Below are 22,821 nucleotides of genomic sequence, written 5' to 3'. Positions count from 1 at the left end.
TTTATATGGTGGCGGCACTATATTATATTATATATGGGGAATACAACAATCTCAGCTCTGTAGATTTTGTTGTGAAGAGACAGAATAAATAGATCACTTATTCTGGTATTGGCCCTATGTAGCTTGAATCTTGTCACAGGTTCAGGAATGGTTAAAAAAATCACAACATGCACTTCAAATTAACCTTACAAATAGCAGTGTTGGGCGATCTGGAAAGCCATGGCCAATCAATAAATAATATAATAATACTTGTAGGAAAGGTTTTCATCTTTAGCTCACAATCTGTGGATAATATACGATTAGAAAGATTCAAAAATGTTGTAAAACTTCACAGCACAATTGAAAAATATATGGCACATGGAAACCAAAGAAGGGCAGTCCATGGTGATAGGTGGGATGGGCTGAGTGTGGCTGAGGGTTGGGATTAAAAAGTTTGTTTGGCAATGTATTGTTGTTATATATAAAAGTACCATGTATGTTAAATGTATATGTCAAATGTGTATGTAAAATGTATGTATATGTATCAAAAAAGCTGTAAAAAAATTAAGATATTTGTCCTCCGAAGAGGGGTGGTGGTGAAGTGGGTTAAAAATAAAAATAAAATAAAAAATACTTGGCTAGAACACAAACCCAGGGGCTCTTTCAAATGCAACCAGTGCAATCATTGCAGAAATATTGCACAGAAAAAGTATTTTGTTGACACAGCTTCTAACACAGAGTATGAAGTCAAGCATTTCATTAACTGTAAAACCAACCATGTCATCTACAGATTGGCATGTCCACAGTGCAAGGTATTTTACATTGGACAGACAAAGAGACGCCTTTAGGACAGCTTAGTGAGCACAAGTATGCAATATGGGCAATGACGACTACCCCATGACAAGGAACTACAAGTCCTTACATCATGCCATCCCTGAATCCCTAAAAGCTATGGGTCTTGACCATGTTCCATGCTCAATTAGAAAAGTGGAACGCCTTAAACAGCTAAACCAAAGGGAAAGTTTTGGAATTTACAAACTACAGGCCACTAAGTACCCTGGTTTAAATGAAGATATGGATTTCTCACCATTCCTGTGGGGTCTTAGTGGTTCCTTTGCTGTCATCTAGTGGACATATTGCCCTCTGCTATTTTTTTGACTACTGTGGTTCATGTTTGCTGCCATAGTACACTAGACTACTCTCGCCATTTTGGCCACTCCTATTCAAGGCTAAAACGACTTTGTATTTTCTAATAGTTCTAATACTTCTAACTTTAATATGCATTTTGATAACATACACTATATTTACAAAAGTATGTGGACACCCCTTCACAATAGTGGATTCGGTTATTTCAGCAATACCAGTTGCTGACAGGTGTATCAAGAACACAGCCATGCAATCTCCATAGACAAACATTGGCAGTAAAACGGCCTGACTGATGAGCTCAGTGACTTTCAACGTGGCACCGTCATAGGATGTCACCTTTCCACCTTTCCGGTCAACTGTAAGTGCTGTTATTGTGAAGTGGAAATGTTCAGCCGCAAAGTGATAGGCCACACAAGCTCACAGAACGGGACCGGCGAGTGCTGAAGCGTGTAGCACATAATAATCGTCTGTCCTAGGTTGCAACACTCACTGCTGAGTTTCAAACTGCCTCTGGAAACAACGTCAGCACAATAACTGTCGGGAGCATCATGAAAGGAGTTTCCATGGCAAAATAGCCGCACACAAGCCTATGTTTACCATGTGCAATGCCAAGCACATGGTAAACATTGAGTGGTGTAAAGCTCGCCGCCATTGGACTCTGTATTTATTTTTATCCTCAACAACTCTTCTTTCAAAATATTTAGAGCGAGAGAGAGAGAGCGAGAGAGAGAGAGAGAGAGAGAGACAGACAGACAGAGAGAGAGAGAGACAGAGAGACAGAGAGAGAGAGAGAGAGAGAGAGAGAGAGAGAGAGAAAAAAAAAAACTAGGCCAGCTGTGACTAAAGACGGTTACTCAATGGCAGTCTGCACACAGCCCACTTCAATCAAATGTGGCCTATGTACTTTAAACTCTAGTTAGAAACACAACATTTACGCTGTATCTGCTCCCTGCCACACACACACAGGTTGCTCAGAAGAAAATTGCTCAGGAGAGTGTTATTCAAGTGCTCAATTAAAGTACTGTTCCATTGACAATGATAATGATACCTGTTAAACTCAATCCAAAGTACCCTGCAATTAACTGTTTACACTCGTGGAAATTGGCTAGGGCTAAGTAAAATGTTTTATTACATATGAAATATGAAAAGCATATGCGTAACCATGGTAGCAATTGAAAGGGAACAGTTTCGATATTATGATAATTTATTAGACCAAAGGTGAGGACACAACAGTTCACCTGGCACAAGACTGAAGGGTTTGAGTGAGAGGTCTAACTGGTGTCTCTAAGTGGCCACTCACCTCTCCAAACTGTGCACAGTTCCATTATAAATCGCAATCTGGGTCAGTTGGGCATCATTGGAAAGCCTGTTCTATTGCCAACATGACTAGCTAAGTTATAAAATATGATATTACGGTGTTAGGCTTTCACAATATCATTCAATGAAATAGATCATAATATTGGTGCGTATAGAAAGCAGTCATAAGTGCATTCAGGTGCGTGTGCTGAGGTAGCTTTTCTTCACAATAGACAAACACAGGCTCATTCTGTTCAGAACAACCAGGTCGCCATGTCATCTTGTAACTGTACCTCAGCCATAGTGATCATAAATGTTGACACTATATGCCATGAGTTTTATGATATGGAAATGTAATGTGCACATTTGGACCTGCAGGTATTTGGCTTGCTTGTATGACATCAAAGCAGTATTTATTACAGTCCTCAATGTCTTATTACAATCCTCAAAAGTTGCCCAATTAGCGGGAGGGATGGGGGCAACTTCTTGTCGCTCGAGGTGCTCGAGTTCAGAACGGCTGTCAGTCAAAACCCATACAGCGCTGTGAAGCGCAGAGCCAGAGCTCTGATGTCATGTCATTGCACCTACACTCTCAAAAAGGTTCTTGAGGGTTTCTTTGTCAGGGGTGAGGGTGATGTGTGTAAAAAAAATGTAGGCTGGGTTCTTTATTGCTCAGGAGTTTTTTTTACTCCTGTAATGGTTGTGAAGAACAATCATGTTCTTTCCCTCTCCATAATACACTGCTCCAAAAAATAAAGGGAACACTAAAATAACACATCCTAGATCTGAATGAATGAAATAATCTTATGAAATACTTTTATCTTTACATAGTTGAATGGGCTGACAACAAAATCACACAAAAATTATCAATGGAAATCCAATTTATCAACCCATGGAGGTCTGGATTTGGAGTCACACTCAAAATGAAAGTGTAAAACCACACTACAGGCTGATCCAACTTTGATGTACTGTCCTTAAAACAAGTCAAAATGAGGCTCAGTAGTGTGTGTGGCCTCCACGTGCCTGTATGACCTCCCTACAATGCCTGGGCATGCTCCTGATGAGGTGGCGGATGGTCTCCTGAGGGATCTCCTCCCAGACCTGGACTAAAGCATCTGCCAACTCCTGGACAGTCTGTGGTGCAACGTGGCGTTGGTGGATGGCGCGAGACATGATGTCCCAGATGTGCTCAATTGGATTCAGGTCTGGGGAACGGGCGGGCCAGTCCATAGCATCAATGCCTTCCTCTTGCAGGAACTGCTGACACACTCCAGCCACATGAGGTCTAGCATTGTCTTGCATTAGGAGGAACCCAGGGCCAACCGCACCAGCATATGGTCTCACAAGGGGTCTGAGGATCTCATCTCGGTACCTAATGGCAGTCAGGCTACCTCTGGCGAGCACATGGAGGGCTGTGCGGCCCCCCAAAGAAATGCCACCCCACACCATGACTGACCCGCCGCCAAACCGGTCATGCTGGAGGATGTTGCAGGCAGCAGAACGTTCTCCATGGCGTCTCCAGACTGTCACGTCTGTCACATGTGCTCAGTGTGAACCTGCTTTCATCTGTGAAGAACACAGGGCGCCAGTGGCGAATTTGCCAATCTTGGTGTTCTCTGGCAAATGCCAAACGTCCTGCACGGTGTTGGGCTGTAAGCACAACCCCCACCTGTGGACGTCGGGCCCTCATACCACCCTCATGGAGTCTGTTTCTGACCGTTTGAGCAGACACATGCACATTTGTGGCCTGCTGGAGGTCATTTTGCAGGGCTCTGGGAGTGCTCCTCCTGCTCCTCCTTGCACAAAGGCGGAGGTAGCGGTCCTGCTGCTGGGTTGTTGCCCTCCTACGGCCTCCTCCACATCTCCTGATGTACTGGCCTGTCTCCTGGTAGCGCCTCCATGCTCTGAACACTACGCTGACAGACACAGCAAACCTTCTTGCCACAGCTCGCATTGATGTGCCATCCTGGATGAGCTGCACTACCTGAGCCACTTGTGTGGGTTGTAGACTCCGTCTCATGTTACCACTAGAGTGAAAGCACCACCAGCATTTAAAAGTGACCAAAACATCAGCCAGGAAGCATAGGAACTGAGAAGTGGTCTGTGGTTACCACCTGCAGAACCACTCCTTTGTTGGGGGTGTCTTGCTAATTGCCTATAATTTCCACCTGTTGTCTATTCCATTTGCACAACAGCATGTGAAATGTATTGTCAATCAGTGTTGCTTCCTAAGTGGACAGTTTGATTTCACAGAAGTGTGATTGACTTGGAGTTACATTGTGTTGTTTAAGTGTTCCCTTTATTTTTTTGAGCAGTATATTTTCCTTTATGCCACGAAACGCTACACTGTTAAAAGGTTCCTGTATTTTTACGGTACACTTCAGGCTACTGGTTGCCGTCAACTAAAAGTTACCAAATGTTGTATATTTGTGCCAAGCAACAGTGGAAGTGTTGTACAGGGGGTTCTGAGGAAAACAATGTTGGTCGGAAAGCTGTTTTCTCCGCTCATACATGAGTAATAAAGGCCTAGGGCAAATGTATACTTTTTTATTGTGCTTTACCAGGGGATGCTGCAGCACCCTCAGCACCCCTCCCTCCCGCAGCTATGAAGACTCTCACAAATATGATGGTGTTCTCCGTTTTTCTCTTTGACCCCCACAAGCCCAGCTGAAGTCGATATCGTCGATAGATGTTGGAACATTTCTGTGTGGACTTGCTTCCATTCAGCCACAAGAGCATTAGTGAGGTCGAGCACTGATGTTGGGCAGTTAGGCCTGGCTCGCAGTAGGCGTTCCAATTCATCCCAAAGGTGTTTGATGGGGTTGAGGTCAGGGCTCTGTGCAGGCCAGTCAAGTTCTTCCACACCGATCTCAACAGAGTATTTCAGTATGGACCTTGCTTTGTGCACGAGGGCATTGTCATGCTGAAACAGGAAAGGGCCTTCCCGAAACTGTTGCCACAAAGTTGGAAGCACAGAATCATCTAGAATGTTCTTGTATGATGTAGTGTTAACATTTATCTTCACTGGAACTAAGGTGCCTAGCCCAAACCATGAAAAACAGCCCCAGACCATTATTCCTCCCCCACCAAACTTTACAGTTGGCACTATGCATTGGGGCAGGTAGCATTCTCCTTGCATCCGCCAAACCCAGATTTGTCCGTCGGACTGCCAGATGGTAATGCACGATTCATCACTCCATAGAACACATTTCTACTGCTACAATGTCCAATGGCGGCGAGCTTTACACCACTCCAGCCGACGCTTGGCATTGCACATGGTGATTTTAGGCTTGTGTGTGGCTGCTCGGCCATGGAAACCCACTACACGAAGCTCCCGACGAACAGTTATTGTGCTGACGTTTCCAGAGGCAGTTTGACTCGGTAGTGAATGTTGCAACCGAGGACTGATGATTTTTTAGCACTACACACTTCAGCACTCGGCGGTCCCGTTCTGTGAGCTTGTGTGGCCTATCACTTCGCAGCTGAGCTGTTGTTGCTCTTAGGCATTTCCACTTCACAAAAACAGCGCTTACAGTTGACCATGGCAGCACTAGCAGGGCAGAAATTTCACCAACTGACTTATTGGAAAGGTGGCATCTTATGACGGTGCCACCTTGAAAGTCACTGAGCTTTTTTATTTATTTATTTAACCTTTATTTAACCAAGAAGGGCTCATTGAGATTTGACATCTTTTTTTCAAGAGCATCCTGGCCAAGATAAGCAGCCCCAAGTCATTACACAATTACAGACAGACAACATGAAAAACTACAGGTAGCCTAGTAAAAAACCATAGAATTCACAAGAATATAACTAAATCATAAAACAGCTAATTAAAAACATTGACATGTCAGGGAATTAGCCTCAAAATCCTTCCTCAATGATTTAAAACACCAATCGGGACAAGTTCTTCCAGTTTAAAAGTATTTTTTAAGGCATTCCAAGCCGATGGCGCAGAGTACATAAAAGCCCTTTTACCAAATTCAGTTCAGACATTTGCAACAGTTAGCAGTATAAAGTCCTGCAAACGAAGAGAGTACCCACCACATTTCTGAACATAAAAAATGTCCAAATAAAATGCTAGTAAACCCAAAATGTCTATGTAAATAAAAGTATACCAGTGACTGAGCCTATGATTGACTAGAGAAGGCCAGCCAACCCTGGTATACAAAGTGCAGTGGTGCGTAAGGGTTTTGCAGTTTAAAATAAATCTCAATGCTCCATGGTAAAGGGTGTCATTTGATCTCAAACACTGAGTGGAAGCATTCATATATAAAATATCCCCATAGTCTAGTAAAGGCATAAATGTAGCTGATACTAGCCTCCTTCTGGCTTCAAAAGAAAAGCAGGCCTTATTCCTAAAATAAAATCATTACATTCCAGGGTTAGATTGAACAGATATATAAGTGGTTCTGCTATGAAATGAACTGCCAGATTTAAAAAGCAGGGATCAAGAAGAACAGGACCTGCAGGCTTTCTCTGATCTAGGATTTCAGGGCTTTATGTACCTCCTGCGCTGAGAATGGCAAAACGCTTTGACCAGCTCTCACTGGTTCATCCACACAGGGTTGTACAGAGACAGAGGATACTGAATCAAACAGCCTACCAGATTATACAAAATGCTCATTGAAACAATTCAGCATTTCAGTTGTCATATAAAGCAACATAATCCTTCAATACACATGACGGTAATTCATTAACATTACTGTTACCAGACATACTGTAGACTTAATAACCTTCCAAAACGTTCTAGGGTCATTCAGGTTACCAGTGGTAACAGACATAACATATTCAGACTTGGCCTTCTTAAGAAGAAAAGAACACTTGTTTCGTAGCTGCCTAAAAAGAAGCCATTCAGCATCTGTGGGGATCAACGCTGGAGACATGAAGCAGGCACAGGGAGAACATTTCATAAATAACGGACATGAAACAGGACAGGAACAGCGTCTGGACAGGGGACAAAATAACGACATCAATGCTGACACGGGGATGAAACAGAGGGAACAGACAGATAAAGGGGAGGCAATCAAATAATGATGGAGTTCAGGTGGATCCAATGAGGCGCAAGTGTGCATAACGAAGGTGACAGGTGTGCGTAATGATAGGCAGTCTGGCGTCCTTGAGCGCCAGAGAGGGAGAGCGGGAGCAGGCGTGACAGCATCAGAACATGATTTCCTTGCTTTAGCCCAGGCTAGATTGCGTTTATGAATAATACAAGACAGTGCAGAAGAAAACCATGGATTATCCCGCCCTTTAACTCTGAACCTGTGGAATGGGGCATGTTTGATTACTATTTGGAAAAAAACACCATGAAAGAATTTCCAGGCAGTTTCCGCATCAGGAATAAGCTCAATCTGGCTCCAGTCAAAATAAAACAAATCATGAAAGAAAGCCTGCTCATTAAAACTCTTAAAGTTTCTTTTACGAATAAAGTGTAGGTTTGTCTTAGGAACCATAGCATTTCTAACAGCAACAGCACAATGGTCACTTAAATCATTACAAAAAACACCAACCGCAGATTATTTATGTGGAACATTTGTCAATATCAAATCAATCAGGGTAGATTTCTCTGGACATTTGAGATTTGGGTGAGTGGGTGAGTTAATCAACTGGGTAAGATTCATAGAATTACAATACATTTTAAAATCACCAGACACCAGCTTTAACCAACACCAGTTGAGATCACCAATCAAGATAATCTCACTGTAAAGAAGTTTAGACATAAGGTGCATCAGAGAAGAAAATGCATCACCGAGAGCAGAGGGGGGTCTATAACAGCCAATCACAGATACAGAGAGCAGAGGGGGTCTATAAAAGCCAATCACAGATACAGAGAGCAGAGGGGGGTCTATAACAGCCAATCACAGATACAGAGAGCAGGGGGGGTCTATAACAGCCCATCACAGATACAGAGAGCAGAGGGGGGTCTATAACAGCCCATCACAGTTATAGAAATACCCTTTGAAACCTCAAGATTCAAAGCAAGAAATTCCAACTGTTTACAAATAGTTTCAGACTTTGCCACACTTACAAGGAATTTAGTCTTTACATACACCACCTTTCATAAGTTTGTGGTCACTTAGGAATGTCCTTGTTTTTTAAAGAAAAGCACATTTTCTGTCCATTAAAATAACATCAAATTGATCAGAAATACAGTGTAGACATTGTAAATGGCTACTGTAGCTGGAAACGGCAGATTGTTAATGGAATATCTACATAGGTGTACAGAGGCCCATTATCAGCAACCATCACTCCTGTGTTCCAATGGCACGTTGTGTTAGCTAATCCAAGTTTATAATTTTAAAAGGCTAATTGATCATTAGAAAACCCTTTTGCAATTATGTTAGCACAGCTGAAAACTCTTGTTCTGGTTAAAGAAGCAATAAAACTGGTCTTCTTTAGACTAGTTGAGTATCTGGAGCATCAGCATTTGTGGGTTCGATTCCAGGCTCAAAATAGCTAGAAACAAAGACTTTCTTCTAAAACTCGTCAGTCTATTCTTGTTCTGAGAAATGAAGGCTATTCCATGCGAGAAATTGCCAAGAAACTGAAGATCTCGTACAACGCTATGTACTACTCCCTTCACAGAACAGCGTTAACTGGCTCTAACCAGAATATAAAGAGGACTGGGAGGCCCCGCTGCACAACTGAGCAAGAGGACAAGTACATTAGAGTGTCTAGTTTAAGAAACAGATGCCTCACAAGTCTTCAACTGGCAGCTTCATTAAATAGTACCCGCAAAATACCAGTCTCAACGTCAACAGTGAAGAGGCGACACCGGGATGCTGGACTTCTAGGCAGAGTTCCTCTGTCCAGTGTCTGTGTTCTTTTGCCCATCTTATTTTTTTCTTTTTATTGGCCAATCTGAGATATGGCTTTTTCTTTGCAAATCTGCCTAGAAGGCCAGCATTCCGGAGTCGCCTCTTCACTGTTGGCGTTGAGACAACCTGGTTTTGAAGTAACTAAGGTTCAATCATGGCCTGTTACTGTCAGGTTTCCAGGTGTTCAGCAGCACATCTTTAGATAGCTTTTGTTCATTTGTTTGACTTCAGTGATAAAACCAGGTGAGTAATATTTAGGTTGAAAAAGTTGCAGATTAGCATTGGAGTGAAAAGGATCAACAAACGAGAAGGGAAGTATGGGAAACCCTGACCGGGATGGAAATTACATCATTTTGTTGAGTCAGAGATGGCCGCTACCCAAGTAAACATGTGAATGATTTGTCAGCCTGGGTACTCTTAACAGGTCCAATCTATTTGCACGTGTATAAATATTCCACAACATCCATCTTTTTTTTGCCGGATGAAAGAGGACATTACACTTTCTATTTCCCCCTGCACTTTGAAGCACATCATTAATTGATAAGATGGCATCATTTTGTCAGGCCTTCAGGTTTAATATTTAATTCTGGCAAAAGAGAGATTGAAAATGGTGGATGCTGATAAAATGATGTGGTTGGTTCATTCTTCTGAGCTGGTCATTGATACATTTTGTAGAATAAGGTATGACCTACTACACTGAACAAAAATATCAATGCAACTTGCAAAAATGTCAAATATTTTACTCAGTTACAGTTCATATAAGGAAATCAGTCAATTGAAATACATTCATAAGGCCCTAATTTATGGTTTTCAAATGACTGGTAATACAGATATGCATCTGTTGGTCACCAATACCTTAAAAAAAGGTAGGGGTGTGGATCAGAAAACAAGTATGTATCTGGTGTGACCACCATTTGTCTCATGTAGCGCGACACATCTCCTTCACATAGAGTTGATCAGGCTGTTGATTGTGGCCTGTGGAATGTTGTCCCACTCCTCTTCAATGGCTGTGGGAATTTGCTGGACATTGGCTGGAACTGGAACACATTGTCATACACATCAATCAAGAGCATCCCAAACATGCTCAATGGGTGACATGTCTGGTGAGTATGCAGGCCCCGGAAGAACTGGGACATTTTCAGCTTCCAGGAATTGTATGGGGATGTGCATTATTATGCTGAAACATGAGGTGATGGCAGCAGATGAATGGCACGACAATGGGCCTCAGGATTTCGTCATGGTCTCTTTGTGCATTCAAATTGTCGTTTATAAAATGCAATTGTGTTTGTTGTCCGTAGCTTATGCCTGCCCATACAATAACCCCACCACCACCATGGGGCACTCTGTTCACAACGTTGACATCAGCAAATCGCTCGCCCACACAACGTCGTACTGCCTGGTACAGTTGAAACCATGAGTCATCCGTGAAGAGCACACTTCTCCAGCATGCTAGTGGCCATCGAAGGTGAGCATTTGCCCACTGAAGTTGGTTTTTGATGCCGAACTGCAGTCAGGTCAAGACCCTGGTGAGGACGAGGAGCACACAGATGAGCTTCCCTGAAACAATTTCTGACTGCTTGTGCAGAAATTCTTTGGTTATGCAAAACCACAGTTTCATCAGCTGTCTGGGTGGCTGGTCTCAGACGATCCCACAGGTGAAGAAGCCGGATGTTGAGATGGGCTGGCGTGGTTACACATGGTCTGCGGTTGTGAGGCCGGTTGGACATACTGCCAAATTCTCTAAAACAGCTTATGTTAGAGAAATGAACGCTCAATTCTCTGTTAACAGCTCTGGTGGACATTCCTGCAGTCAGCATGCCAATTGCACTCTCCTTCTAAACTTAGACATCTGTGGCACTGTGTTGTGTGTCAAAGCTGCACATTTTAGAGTGGCCTTTAATTGTCCCCAGCACAAGGTGCACCTGCGTAATAATAATCATGCTGTTTAATCAGCTTCTTGACATGCCACACCTGTCAGGTGGATGGATTATCTTGGCAAAGGAGAAATGCTCACTAACAGGGATGTAAAGAAATTTGTGCAAAAATTTGAGAGAAAGAAGCTTTTCTGTGTTTGGAAAATGTCTGGGATCTTTTATTTCAGCTCATGAAACATGGGACCAACACTTTACATGTTGCCTTTATATTTATGTTCAGTGTAAATAACGTTCTTCAGTTATTAGTCTTTAGGGATTATGCTTGAATAGAATAATTGAACTGTAATAACAGGTACATTGCATAGGTAAAAAAAAGTTTCTCTCTCAACTACAGTGGATTTTTAGGACGCCAGGATGCCTAGCAGGTAGAGCATTGGGCCAGTTAAGAAAAACATACGGTGTCCTGGAAAAAGCTTTTATCTTGGGCAATGCAGACCCAGAGTAGACAAGGGAGGTGATAGGTGAGAATAAGGATGACTCATGGTTGTTGAAAAACAGTACTTGAATTTATGAAAGGGCTCAGAATACATGACTTGTCTTGAAAAACAGTTGTCCATAGCAGCAAAGGGTTTGGTGCTATACGTTCCAGCAGAAGCATAAGAATTATAAAAAGTATGAACAATTTCTAAATCTGTGCTTTCAGCAAGCATGCTTATTACATATTTAGCCATGTTCACTTTTAAAGGAGCTACATGTAGAATTTTTGAAAATGAAAATGTCGATAACATATCTGTAGTAAAAGTGGAACGATAGTGTTTCACAATAATTTTTCACAAAAAAATTATTTCGGCCTGTAAAAAATTGCATTCTGATAATGCAACCTTCCTATTTGACAGCAAAAGACGGTCTGTCTTCTGTTGTCAAATTAGAAGCTGCACTCTCCCTCTCTTCCTTCAGCGTCACTCAGAGGTGTAGTTGAGAGCTTCAAGTTCCTTGGTGTCCACATCACCAACAAACTATCATGGTCCAAACACACCAAGACAGTCGAGAAGAGGGCACGACAATGCCTATTCCCCATCAGGAGACTGAAAAGATTTGGCATGGATCCTCAGATCCTCAAAAGGTTCTACAGATGCACCAGAAAGCATCCTGACTGGTTGCATCAGTGCCTGGTATGGCAACTGCTTGGCCTCCGACTGCAAGGCACTACAGAGGGTAGTGCGTATGGCCCAGTACATCACCGGGGCCAAGCTTCCTGCCATCCAGGACCTCTATACCAGACGGTGTCAGAGGAAGGCCCCAAAAATTGCCAAAGACTCCAGCTACCCTAGTCACAGACTGTTCTCTCTGCTACCGCACGGCAAGCGGTACCGGAGCGCCAAGTCTAGGTCCATGAGGCTTCTAAACAGCTTCTACCCCCAAGCCATAAGACTCCTGAACAGCTAATCAAATGGCTACCCGGACTATTTGCGCTATCCCCTCCCCACCCCCCACCATTTTTATGCTCTTGCTACTCTCTGTTTATTATCCATGCTGAGGACCATCCTCCTCAGTGAAATTTCATAAAAATGTAAATAGTGAAACATTAAAAAAGTTATCCTTTTTTAGATAAAACTACAGTATACTAAATATATTCATATGTCACCGAATAATTTATTAAAGGAGACTGTTTTGCAATGAAGGTCAAGTCTGAGCCTTGGTCGAAAGGTGGGTAGAGTGACTTGAAGAACATTGATCGTTCAGCAAAATGAAAAAACAAAAGCAGGGCATGAAAGAATTTGCTTTTAGAGGACACGATGAGAGGGAAAGTTCCGTTACCAAGGGCAACTACAAGGAGCTTGCAGAGGTAATTGCACGTTACGATGCTTTACTTGCTGAACATATCAAACTTTCAACTGTCTTTTCTGGGATGTCGAAAACAATTCCGAATGTTGTGATAGCTTCCATTGCATCATCCATTAAAAGTTAGATAAAAGAGAGAGGTTGACACAGCGCATTTTTTCGTGTGCGCTCTGGTAGGTTTTCCACTTTCTTCTGGTATTTATTTAACAAAGATGATAACACATAATCACAGACACAAGGAAAAACTCATGACATAAATGTTGCAGCAGCCTATGCTACACCTAAACGTTAGAAATCTGACATGCTGTATCGGATGAAAACGAAACTATTTTTCAGTCTGATCAATGTTAAAAATTGCGCCACTGCTCTGGGACCTATGGTGCCACCAGTCTGCTTGCAGTTGTCAGTTATCGTCAGGTATTCAGGAACATTACTTTAATGTGTCAAGTGGGCGAGATGCGCAGTCTGTGTTTAACTTCATGAATTTTGAGATGTCTGAGTTTAAGTTCATAGAGAAACTCGATCACGCAGCTGTAATGGAATGTATCTGCTATTTGTATTTACAGTTAAGTCCCCTCCTTTTCCCTGATTAAGAAGTGATGACTACTCCACTCCACTACCGTTGTCAACTTTCTCCTGACATGAACTGAAGCCATGTCTCATGTGCCCGCTCATCCACTGGCACATTGAATGTTTCCTCTTCAGGCACTGTCAGTACCTCTATCAATTTTCTCTCATTACCGTTTGTAGAATCAATCACATACACAATCACATTACACATCAATGATTTTAGTCCTTGCTTGGACTAATTAATTCTTAGCTCTTTTGTCTAACTGTGTAGTGTGTTGTCTTAGTTCTTTGTCTTCCCAGTCAAATCCTGTCCTGCACTGGTCAAGCCTCTGAACACCTCAACTCATGCCTCATACCCTTGTTCAATCACTGCTGTGATCCCTTTCCAACACTGTAAGTAGCCCTCTTATTCCCATTCCCCATAATATTGTACTATAAATGTCTTTATTAAATGCTTTAGGTTAAAATATTTCTGCGCCCATACCGTGGGTCTCCCATCCTCCTCAATTTTTCAAGTCACCAGTCTCCACTGATGCATAGTCACTTTACCTCTACCTACATGTACATATTGCCTCAATTACCTCGACTAACCGCTGCCCCTGCACATTGACTAACCGGTAGCCCCTGTATATTGACTCGCTACTGTTATTTTATTGTTTCTCTGTGACGCTCGTCAGAAGGAGTAGACCAAGGTGCAGCGTGTTGAGTGCTCATGATAAATATTTATTTAAACTCAGAACACTAAAGCAAAACAACTGGCGCAGGATATACTGGGCCGTGGAGGCACACTGGAGGTCTGGAGCTTATGACTGGCACAACCCGTCCTGGCTGGATACCCCCCGTAGCCCGGCAAGCGCGGGGCGTTGGAACAGGTCGCACAGGTTTGTGCTGGCGAACTGGGGGTACCGTGAGTAGAGCTGGCGTAGGATAACCTGGGCCGAAGAGACGCACCAGAGACCAGGAACGCTGAGCAGGCACAATCCTTCCTGGCTGAATGCCAACTCTAGCACGGCAACTGTGGGAAGCTTGCACCGAGCACACCGGGCTGTAGCTGCGCACTGTGTTCGATCACTTGCTCCCCACGGTAAGCACGGGGAGTTGGCTCAGGTCTCCAACCTGACTCTGCCAATCTCCCCGTGTGCCCCCCCAAAAAAATATTTTGGGGGGCTGCCTCTCGCACGTGCCCGTAGTAAACTGCCTGCTTCTCAGGCCCAGAAGGTAGGATATGCATATTATTAGGAAATGTGGATAAAACTGTTTGAATGATGTCTGTGAGTTTAACAGAACTCATATGGCAGGCAAAAACCTGAGAAGAAAATCCAACCAGGAAGTGTGGAAATCTGAGGTTGTAGTTTTTCAAGTGATTCCCTATCCACTATACAGTGTCAATGTGGTAATTTTGCACTTCCTAAGGCTTCCACTAGATGTCAACAGTCTTTAGAACATTGTTTTATGCTTCTACTGTGAATGGGGAGAGAATAAGAGCATATGGAGTCAGATGACTGAGAAAATTACATGAGCTCAATCGCGCGCCCTCACGTGAGAGCTAGCTGTGTTCCTTTTAATTTCTGAAGATAAAGGAATCGTCCGGTTGGAATATTATGGAAGATTTATGATAAAAACATCCTAAAGATTGATTCTATATATCGTTTGACATGTTTATACAAACTGTAGTATAACTTTTTTGACTTTTCGTCTGTAAGCGCGTGCCTCCCTCCTGCGGGACACACTGCCAACAGCCAGTGAAATAGCAGGGCGCCAAATTCAAAACAACAAAAATCTCATAATTCAAATTTCTCAAACATTGAATTATTATGTCCAATTTTAAAGATACACTTCTCATTAATCCAACCACATTGTCCGATTTCAAAAAGGCTTTACGGCGAAAGCATAACATTAGATTATGTTAGGACATCACCTAACAAGAAAAACCACACAGCCATTTTCCAAGCAAGGAGAAGCGTCAGAAAAACCAGAAATACAGCTAAAATTAATCACTAACCTTTGATGATCTTCATCAGATGGCACTCATAGGACTTTATGTTACACAATACATGTATGTTTTGCTCGATAAAGTTCATATTTATATCCGAAAACCTAATTTTATATTGGCGTGTAATGTTCAGAAATGTTTTGCCTCCCAAATCTTCCGGTGAATGAGCACATCAATTTATAGAAATACTCATCATAAACGTTGATAAAATATTAAACTGTTATTCAAAGAATTATAGATACACTTCTCTTTAATGCAACCGCTGTGTCAGATTTAAAAAAACTTTACAGCGAAAGCACACTTTGCAATAATCTGAGTACAGCGTTCAGACACGAAACCAAACCATTTTGTGGAGTCAACAAAACTCAGAAATAATATTATAAATATTCACTTACCTTTGATGATCTTCATCAGAATGCACTCCCAGGAATCCCAGGTCCACAATAAATGTTTGTTTTGTTCGATAAAGTCCATCATTTATGTCCAAATACCTCCTTTTGTTCGCACGTTCAGTCCACCACTCCAAATGCAGGAAGCATGCGCAATTGTCACGACGAAAAGTCAAAAAAAGTTCTATTTACGTTCGTAGAAATATGTCAAACGATGTATAGCATCAATCTTTAGGACATTTTTAACATAAATCTCCAGTAATATTCCAACCGGACAATTCCAATGTCTTTAGAAAAGAAAAGGAACACAGCTAACTCTCACGTGAGTGCGCATGCCTCTGAGCTCATGTCATTTTCTCACTCATCAACTTCCAGGCCCTCTTGTTCGCTCCATATTCACAGTAGAAGCATGAAACAACGTTCTAAAGACTGTTGACATCTAGTGGCCTTAGGAAGTGCAAAATGAACCCCAAGTCACTGTATACTGGATAGGGTATCACTTGAAAAACTACAACCCTCAGATTTCCACACTTCCTGATTGGATTTTCTATCCAAATCTACTAATAACATGCATGTCCTACCTTCTGAGCCTGAGTAGCAGGCAGTTTAATTTGGGCACGCCTTTCATTCTGACATCAAAATACTGCCCCCTACCCTAGAGAAGTTAAACAAGTTAAAGGCAGTGCTACCAAATACTAATTGAGTGTATGTAAACTTCTGACCCACTGGGAATGTGATGAAAGAAATAAAAGTTGAAATAAATCATTCTCTCTACTATTATTCTGACATTTCACATTCTTAAAATAAAGTGGTTATCCTAAGTGACCTAAAATAGGGAATTTTTACTAGGATTAAATGTAAGGAGATCTGAAAATCTGAGTTTAAATGTATTTGGCTAAGGTGTATGTAAACTTCCGACTTCAACTGTACAGTATATCCATAGCATATCTATAGCGCATTCATGCCATGCTACGCAAAAGCTCATATTTAGATACAATACCTTAATAGATGCATCATTATAATGACAGCGTAGTGTCATTATGGCTGTTCTCAAAAAGTCTGCTTCTCCCATAAAAGTGTTAGAGAAAATGTCAAAAGGCAAAATCACATTTAGAAAATGATGCTGATATACAGTACCAGTTAAAAGTTTGGACACACCTACTCATTCATGGGGTTTTCTTTATTTTTACTATTTTCTACATTGTAGAATAGTAGTGAAGACTTCAACACTATGAAATAACACATATGGATACATCATGTATTAACCAAAAAGTGCTAAACAAATGAAAATATATTTTATTTTTGAGATTCTTCAAAGTAGCCCCCCTTTGCCTGGATGACAGCTTTGCACATTCTTGGCATTCTCTCAACCAGCTTCATGAGGTAATCACCTGGATAGCTCTATTTGGTAAAAGACCAAGTCCATATTCTGGCAAGAACAGCTCAAATAAGCAAAGAGAAGCAACAGTCCATCATTACTTTAAGACATTAAGGTCAGTCAATAGGGAAAATTTCAAGAACTTTGCAGTCGCAAAAACCATCAAGTGCTATGATGAAACTGGCTCTGATGAGGACCGGCCCAGGAAAGGAAGACCCAGAGTTACCTCTGCTGCAGAAGATAAGTTCATTAGAGTTACCAGCTTCAGAAATTGCAGCCCAAATAAATGCTTCACAGAGTTCAAGTAACAGGCACATCTTAACATCAACTGTTCAGAGGAGACTGAGTGAATCAGGCCTTAATGGTCGAAATTTTAGATTTTTGTTTCCAACTGCTGTGACTTTGTGAGACGCAGAGTAGGTGAACAGATGATATCTGTATGTGTGGTTCCCATCGTGAAGCATGGAGGAGGAGGTGTGATTGTGTGGGGGTGCTTTGCTGGTGACACTTTTTGTGATTTTTTTTAAAATTCAAGGCACACTTTACCAGCATAGCTACCACAGCATTCTGCAGCGATACACCATCCCATCTGGTTTGCACTTAGTGGGACTATAATTTGTTTTTCAACAGGACAATGACCCGACACACCTCCAGATTGTGCAAGGGTTATTTGACCAAGAAGGAGAGTGATGGAGTACTGCATCAGATGACCTGGCCACGACAATCACCCGACCTCAACCCAAGTGAGATGGTTTGGGATGAGTTGGGCCACAGAGTGAAGAAAAAGTGCTCAGCATATGTGGGAACACTTCAAGACTGTTGGAAAAGCATTCCAGGCCAAGCTGGTTGAGAGAATGCCAAGAGTGTGTAAAGCTGTCATCAAGGCAAAGGGTGGCGACTTTGAAGAATCTAAAATCTAAAATCTATTTTGATTTGTTTAACACTTTTTTGGTTACCACATGATTCCATAGTTCTGATGTCGTCACTATTATTCTACAATGTAGAAAATAATAAAAATAAAGAAAAACCCTTGAATGAGTAGGTGTGTCCAAACTTTTGACTGGTAGTGTATAGTCTATTTTGAATTCAGGCTGTAACACAACAGCATTTGGAATAAGCTAAAGGGTATGAATGCTTTCTGAAGGCACTGTAGAATGGCAGCTTTTCAGTTTGTCTATTTAACTGAACTATGACATCAGTGATGCTTCTCACAGTGACAGTTTCACCTGTGTAAGGCTTTGTTTAACACGATTTCTGCTGGCTGAAGTGGAATGTGTCTTTTTGTAGACTGTATCTGTGCCTGTGTCGATCTCTGTACGAACTGGCTACCCCTCCGGCAAGGGAAACACCCAGTAGGGTTGTTAATGAGTTACCCTCAACTACACAATTTGATCCGTAAAATGTACCTTGAGGATTCAACCCTGTGGGGAACTTCATGCACCATTGACCTCAGTGAGAAGAAGAATGTTAGTCACGGGCCTATACCGACCAGTGAAGGAAATGGGGCTGGTACAGGCTATATTACATACTTTTCAAAATGTGGTTTGACCTCATGGCATTTTCAGTAACACTGGTATGGCAGAAGAACACTTTTTAGAACAGCCTTAATGATGACACTATACTGTCATTGTAATGATGCATCTAGTAAGATACATAAATATGAGCTCTTGCATAGCATGACATGAATGCACTATAGATATGCAATAGGTTTAAGTAAATTACCACAGTGGTGTTACAGTAAAATGGCCATACTTTACACTGAGAATGGCACACACTGGTCTGATAGAAGTAGAGCATGATCTCTGACAGGCAGCTATTAGGCTGCATTTACACAGGCAGCAAAATTCTGATATTTTGCCCAATTAAAGGCAAAAGAGCTGATCTGATTGGTCAAAACACTTAAAACCCTTGTCAAACTGCAGCTATTTTTTTATTTGTTCATATGAATTATATTTTGTAGAAAGACTAGGGGGGTTCCTATACACAAGCACAGAGAAAGCAACAATAAAATGGACAATAAAATTCACAGCGTTGAGCTTGCTTTATGCAGGTTTGCATCGTGTAGTCCTGCACTATGCAACTGTAGGCCTAATTAAAAATCAACTCTGTCAGTCTGTCAGCTATTGTGCTTATTGATTAATTCCAGTTAATACTTTTGGCCTAATCAGCCCAAGTTTGAATATAAACCAAATTTATACCATTCACTCATTGTCTCACAAACAAATGGGCTATAAATACACAACATTACTGCTTTTGTTAGTAGTCTACAGTTGATCAAACTGAAACATTTTCTAATTTCCATGCAATACAGTCTTTGCTTGTGTCTGTCGGGAGTGATGTGTTATCACGCTTGCTGAATAAATACAGGATGAAAGTGGAAAGCGCCTTGAGCTTTGTGGTTGTGCCCGGCTAATCTAACATAGCAGGCATAAAAGAAACGCTTGAAACTAAATCCACTACATACTGGTCTTGATGAGAAGGGGAAAAAATCTTGTCAGGGGAGGTTCTCTTCTACACTGTTCAACCAATCCAGTAGGTGTGGAAGAGGAGTTAAGATGGAATGTCGCCTTGTTAACATCCAAAAGCGTAAGTCGTGTCAAAGGCTCTCTTTACATTTCTCCTGAAAACCGGAACACCTGGTTGTTAGGGACTCGGCAGAGGCTGCTATTTCCGTGAATCTGATTGGTCAAGACACGCAACGAGCCTGCAGCAGCACTCCGATGTGAAGGACGAAGAAAGTGTGAGCGGTTTAAAAAACAGCGATTTGCCCCTCTTTTTAATGCTTTGCGTCAATACACTGCCTGCCCTTCTGGACATCTATAGTGCCCGGTGTTACAGGAAGGCCAAGAAGATCATCAAGGACCTCAGCCACCCGAGCCATGGCCTGTTCACCCCTGCTACCATCTACCCTGCACCTTAGAAACTGCTGCCCTATGTACACAGTCATTGAACACTGGTCACTTTGTTAGCAGGTCGATGGCACAGTCCCAATATGATGTGGGTGGCTGAAACCAAGGCTATGGAGGAATATATCAAGGAGGCTTTCCAACAGGGTTTCATCCGCCCATCCGCCTCCCTTGCGTCGGCAGATTTCTTCTTTGTGGCCAAGAGGGAGGGGTTTCTACGTCCGTGCATTGACTTCAGAGGTCTCAATTCCATCACCACCAAGTACCGTTACCCCCTACCGTTGATGCCGGCCGCCATTGAACAGCTCCGCGGGACCCATTTTGTTTTACTAAATGGGACCTGTGGAGTGCCTACAATTTGATTCGCATCCGGGAGGGGGATGAATGGAAAACGGCCTTCAGCAAGATGTCTGGGCACCACGAGTACTTGGTAATGCCTTATGGTTTAGCCAATGCTCCCTCGGTGTTCCAGGCATTCGTGAACGAGGTGTTCTGGGTGGTCGTGTATATCGACGACATCCTGATATACTCGGCCACCTTGGAGGATCACATCGCCCACGTCCAGGTAGTCCTGGAACGCTTCCTGGAGAACCATATGTATGTCAAAGTGGAGAAGTGCCAGTTCCATCAGGCCGCTGTCTTCTTCTTGGGATACCAGGATAACATCCTCACCGACCATCGGAACCTGGAATACATACGGACAACGAGGCGACTGAACTCACGCCAAGCTAGGTGGGCCCTTTTCTTCACTAGATTTGCACACATCCCTTGCCGCTGGACACCCAGGTGTCACCCGCACCACTCAATCCACATCCTTTAAGTACTGGTGGCCCACTTTGGCGCAGGACGTCGTCCTCTACGCCAACTCCTGCTCTGTATATGCCCAAACCAAATCTCCCGACACGCTCCAGCAGGGAAACCTCTTCCCCTTCCCATGCCTCAGCTGCCTTGGTCCCATCTGTACATACATTTTGTTACTGATCTTCCCCCGCCTGATGGTTTCACAACTGTTATGGTTGTTGTGGACAGATTCTCAAAATTCTGCGATTGTATCCCTCTCTCTAGTCTCCCTACCACTCTCCAGATCACTGAGGCACTGTTCCAGCAGGTCTTCCAATTCTATGGCCTTCCAGGAGGACATCGTCTCCGACCGTGGTCCCCAATTCACGTCGCGGGTATGGAGAGCCTTCATGCAGAAGCTGGGGGTCACGGTCAGCCTCACATCCGGGTACCGGCCTCAGTCCAACGGGCAGGTAGAGAAGACTAATCAGGAGCTGGGGAGGTTCCTTAGGAGTCACTGTCAGGACCGGCAGGTGAAGTGGTCCTGGTTCCTTCCCTCGGCAGAGTATGCCCGGAACTCACTGCGTCACTCTTCCACAGGACTGTCTTCCTTCCAGTGTGTCCTGGGGTACCAGCCAGCCCTGGCTACGCAGCCCTGGCTACGTCAAGCCAGAACGAAGCTCCTACATTGGACAAGTGGTTCCGGCATGCAGAGGAGGTTTGGAATGCTGCCTACTTGAGGCTCCAATGTGCCGTCCGCCGCCAGAAGGAGCAGGCGGACCGCCATCACAGTGAGTCTCCCGTGTTCCATCCTGGTGATCACATCTGGCTCTCCACCAGGAACCTCCCGCTCTGCCTTCCCTGCAGGAAGGTGAGCCCCCAGTTTGTGGGGCCATTGAAAATCCTCCGGCGGGTCAATGAGGTAACATACCGATTACAGCTCCCCTCTAAATACCGGATCTCACCCTCTCTTCACATTTCCCTCCTCAGGCCGGGGGTTCCTGGTCCCCTGGCTGATGCAATCCCCCACGACACCCATCAGCCTCCCCTAGACATCAAGGGAAGCCCCACCTATGCCGTCAGATCCCTCCTGGACTCCCGACGTTGTGGGGGTCGGCTCCAGTACTTGGTGGACTGGGAGGGGTATGGTCCATAGGAGCGGTGTTTGGTTCCGGTGGACGACATTCTAGAGCCCAACATTATCCGAGATTTCCACCTTCGCCGTCCGGACCAGCCCGCTCCTCGCCCTTGGGGCCGTCCCCCTGGCTGGTATCGTCCTGCGGCTGGAGCCGCACATCGGGGGGGTACTGTCATGTCTACTCCCACTCCCCTGCTCTGGTGCTCAACTTCGCCAGTATACTAACCACTGGTCCTGGCAACCCGTCATTATGCACACCTGGCAACCATCATTATGCACAGCTGCACCCCAGAATTAGGCACACCTAGACTTCATCACTACCTGTATCGCCAATCAGGCAGTATTGTTTCCTGTTTTCATGTTCAGACGCTACTCCTGTTTTTGTTTTTGACTACCTGCGTCTTCGTCACACATGTCGTTTCCATGTGTTTGATGACATTCCATGCACTCCATTCCAGCCATTATTGTGAGCCGTCCTCCCTTCAGCAGCCTCCACTACCGTATTCTAGTTAAGGTTCATCCTATATAACTGCTGCTGTTTCTATTTATATACTGTCCATAATGTCTATACACACGGTGACTCACGGTGTCTGTCTGTTTCTAGTAGTAGTGTGCAGCCAGCAGGTCTGCCACCTTGACTACGGTCTGTCCTAGTAGGCTGAGGACAGCTCTGGTGAATGTGTCATCTGTCCAGTCTTCACACACACACACA

The sequence above is a fragment of the Salmo trutta genome, chromosome 18 (genome assembly GCF_901001165.1).
Source record: "Salmo trutta chromosome 18, fSalTru1.1, whole genome shotgun sequence".
Classification (NCBI taxonomy): Eukaryota; Metazoa; Chordata; class Actinopteri; order Salmoniformes; family Salmonidae; genus Salmo; species Salmo trutta.
Note: the sequence above shows the minus strand (reverse complement) of the source record.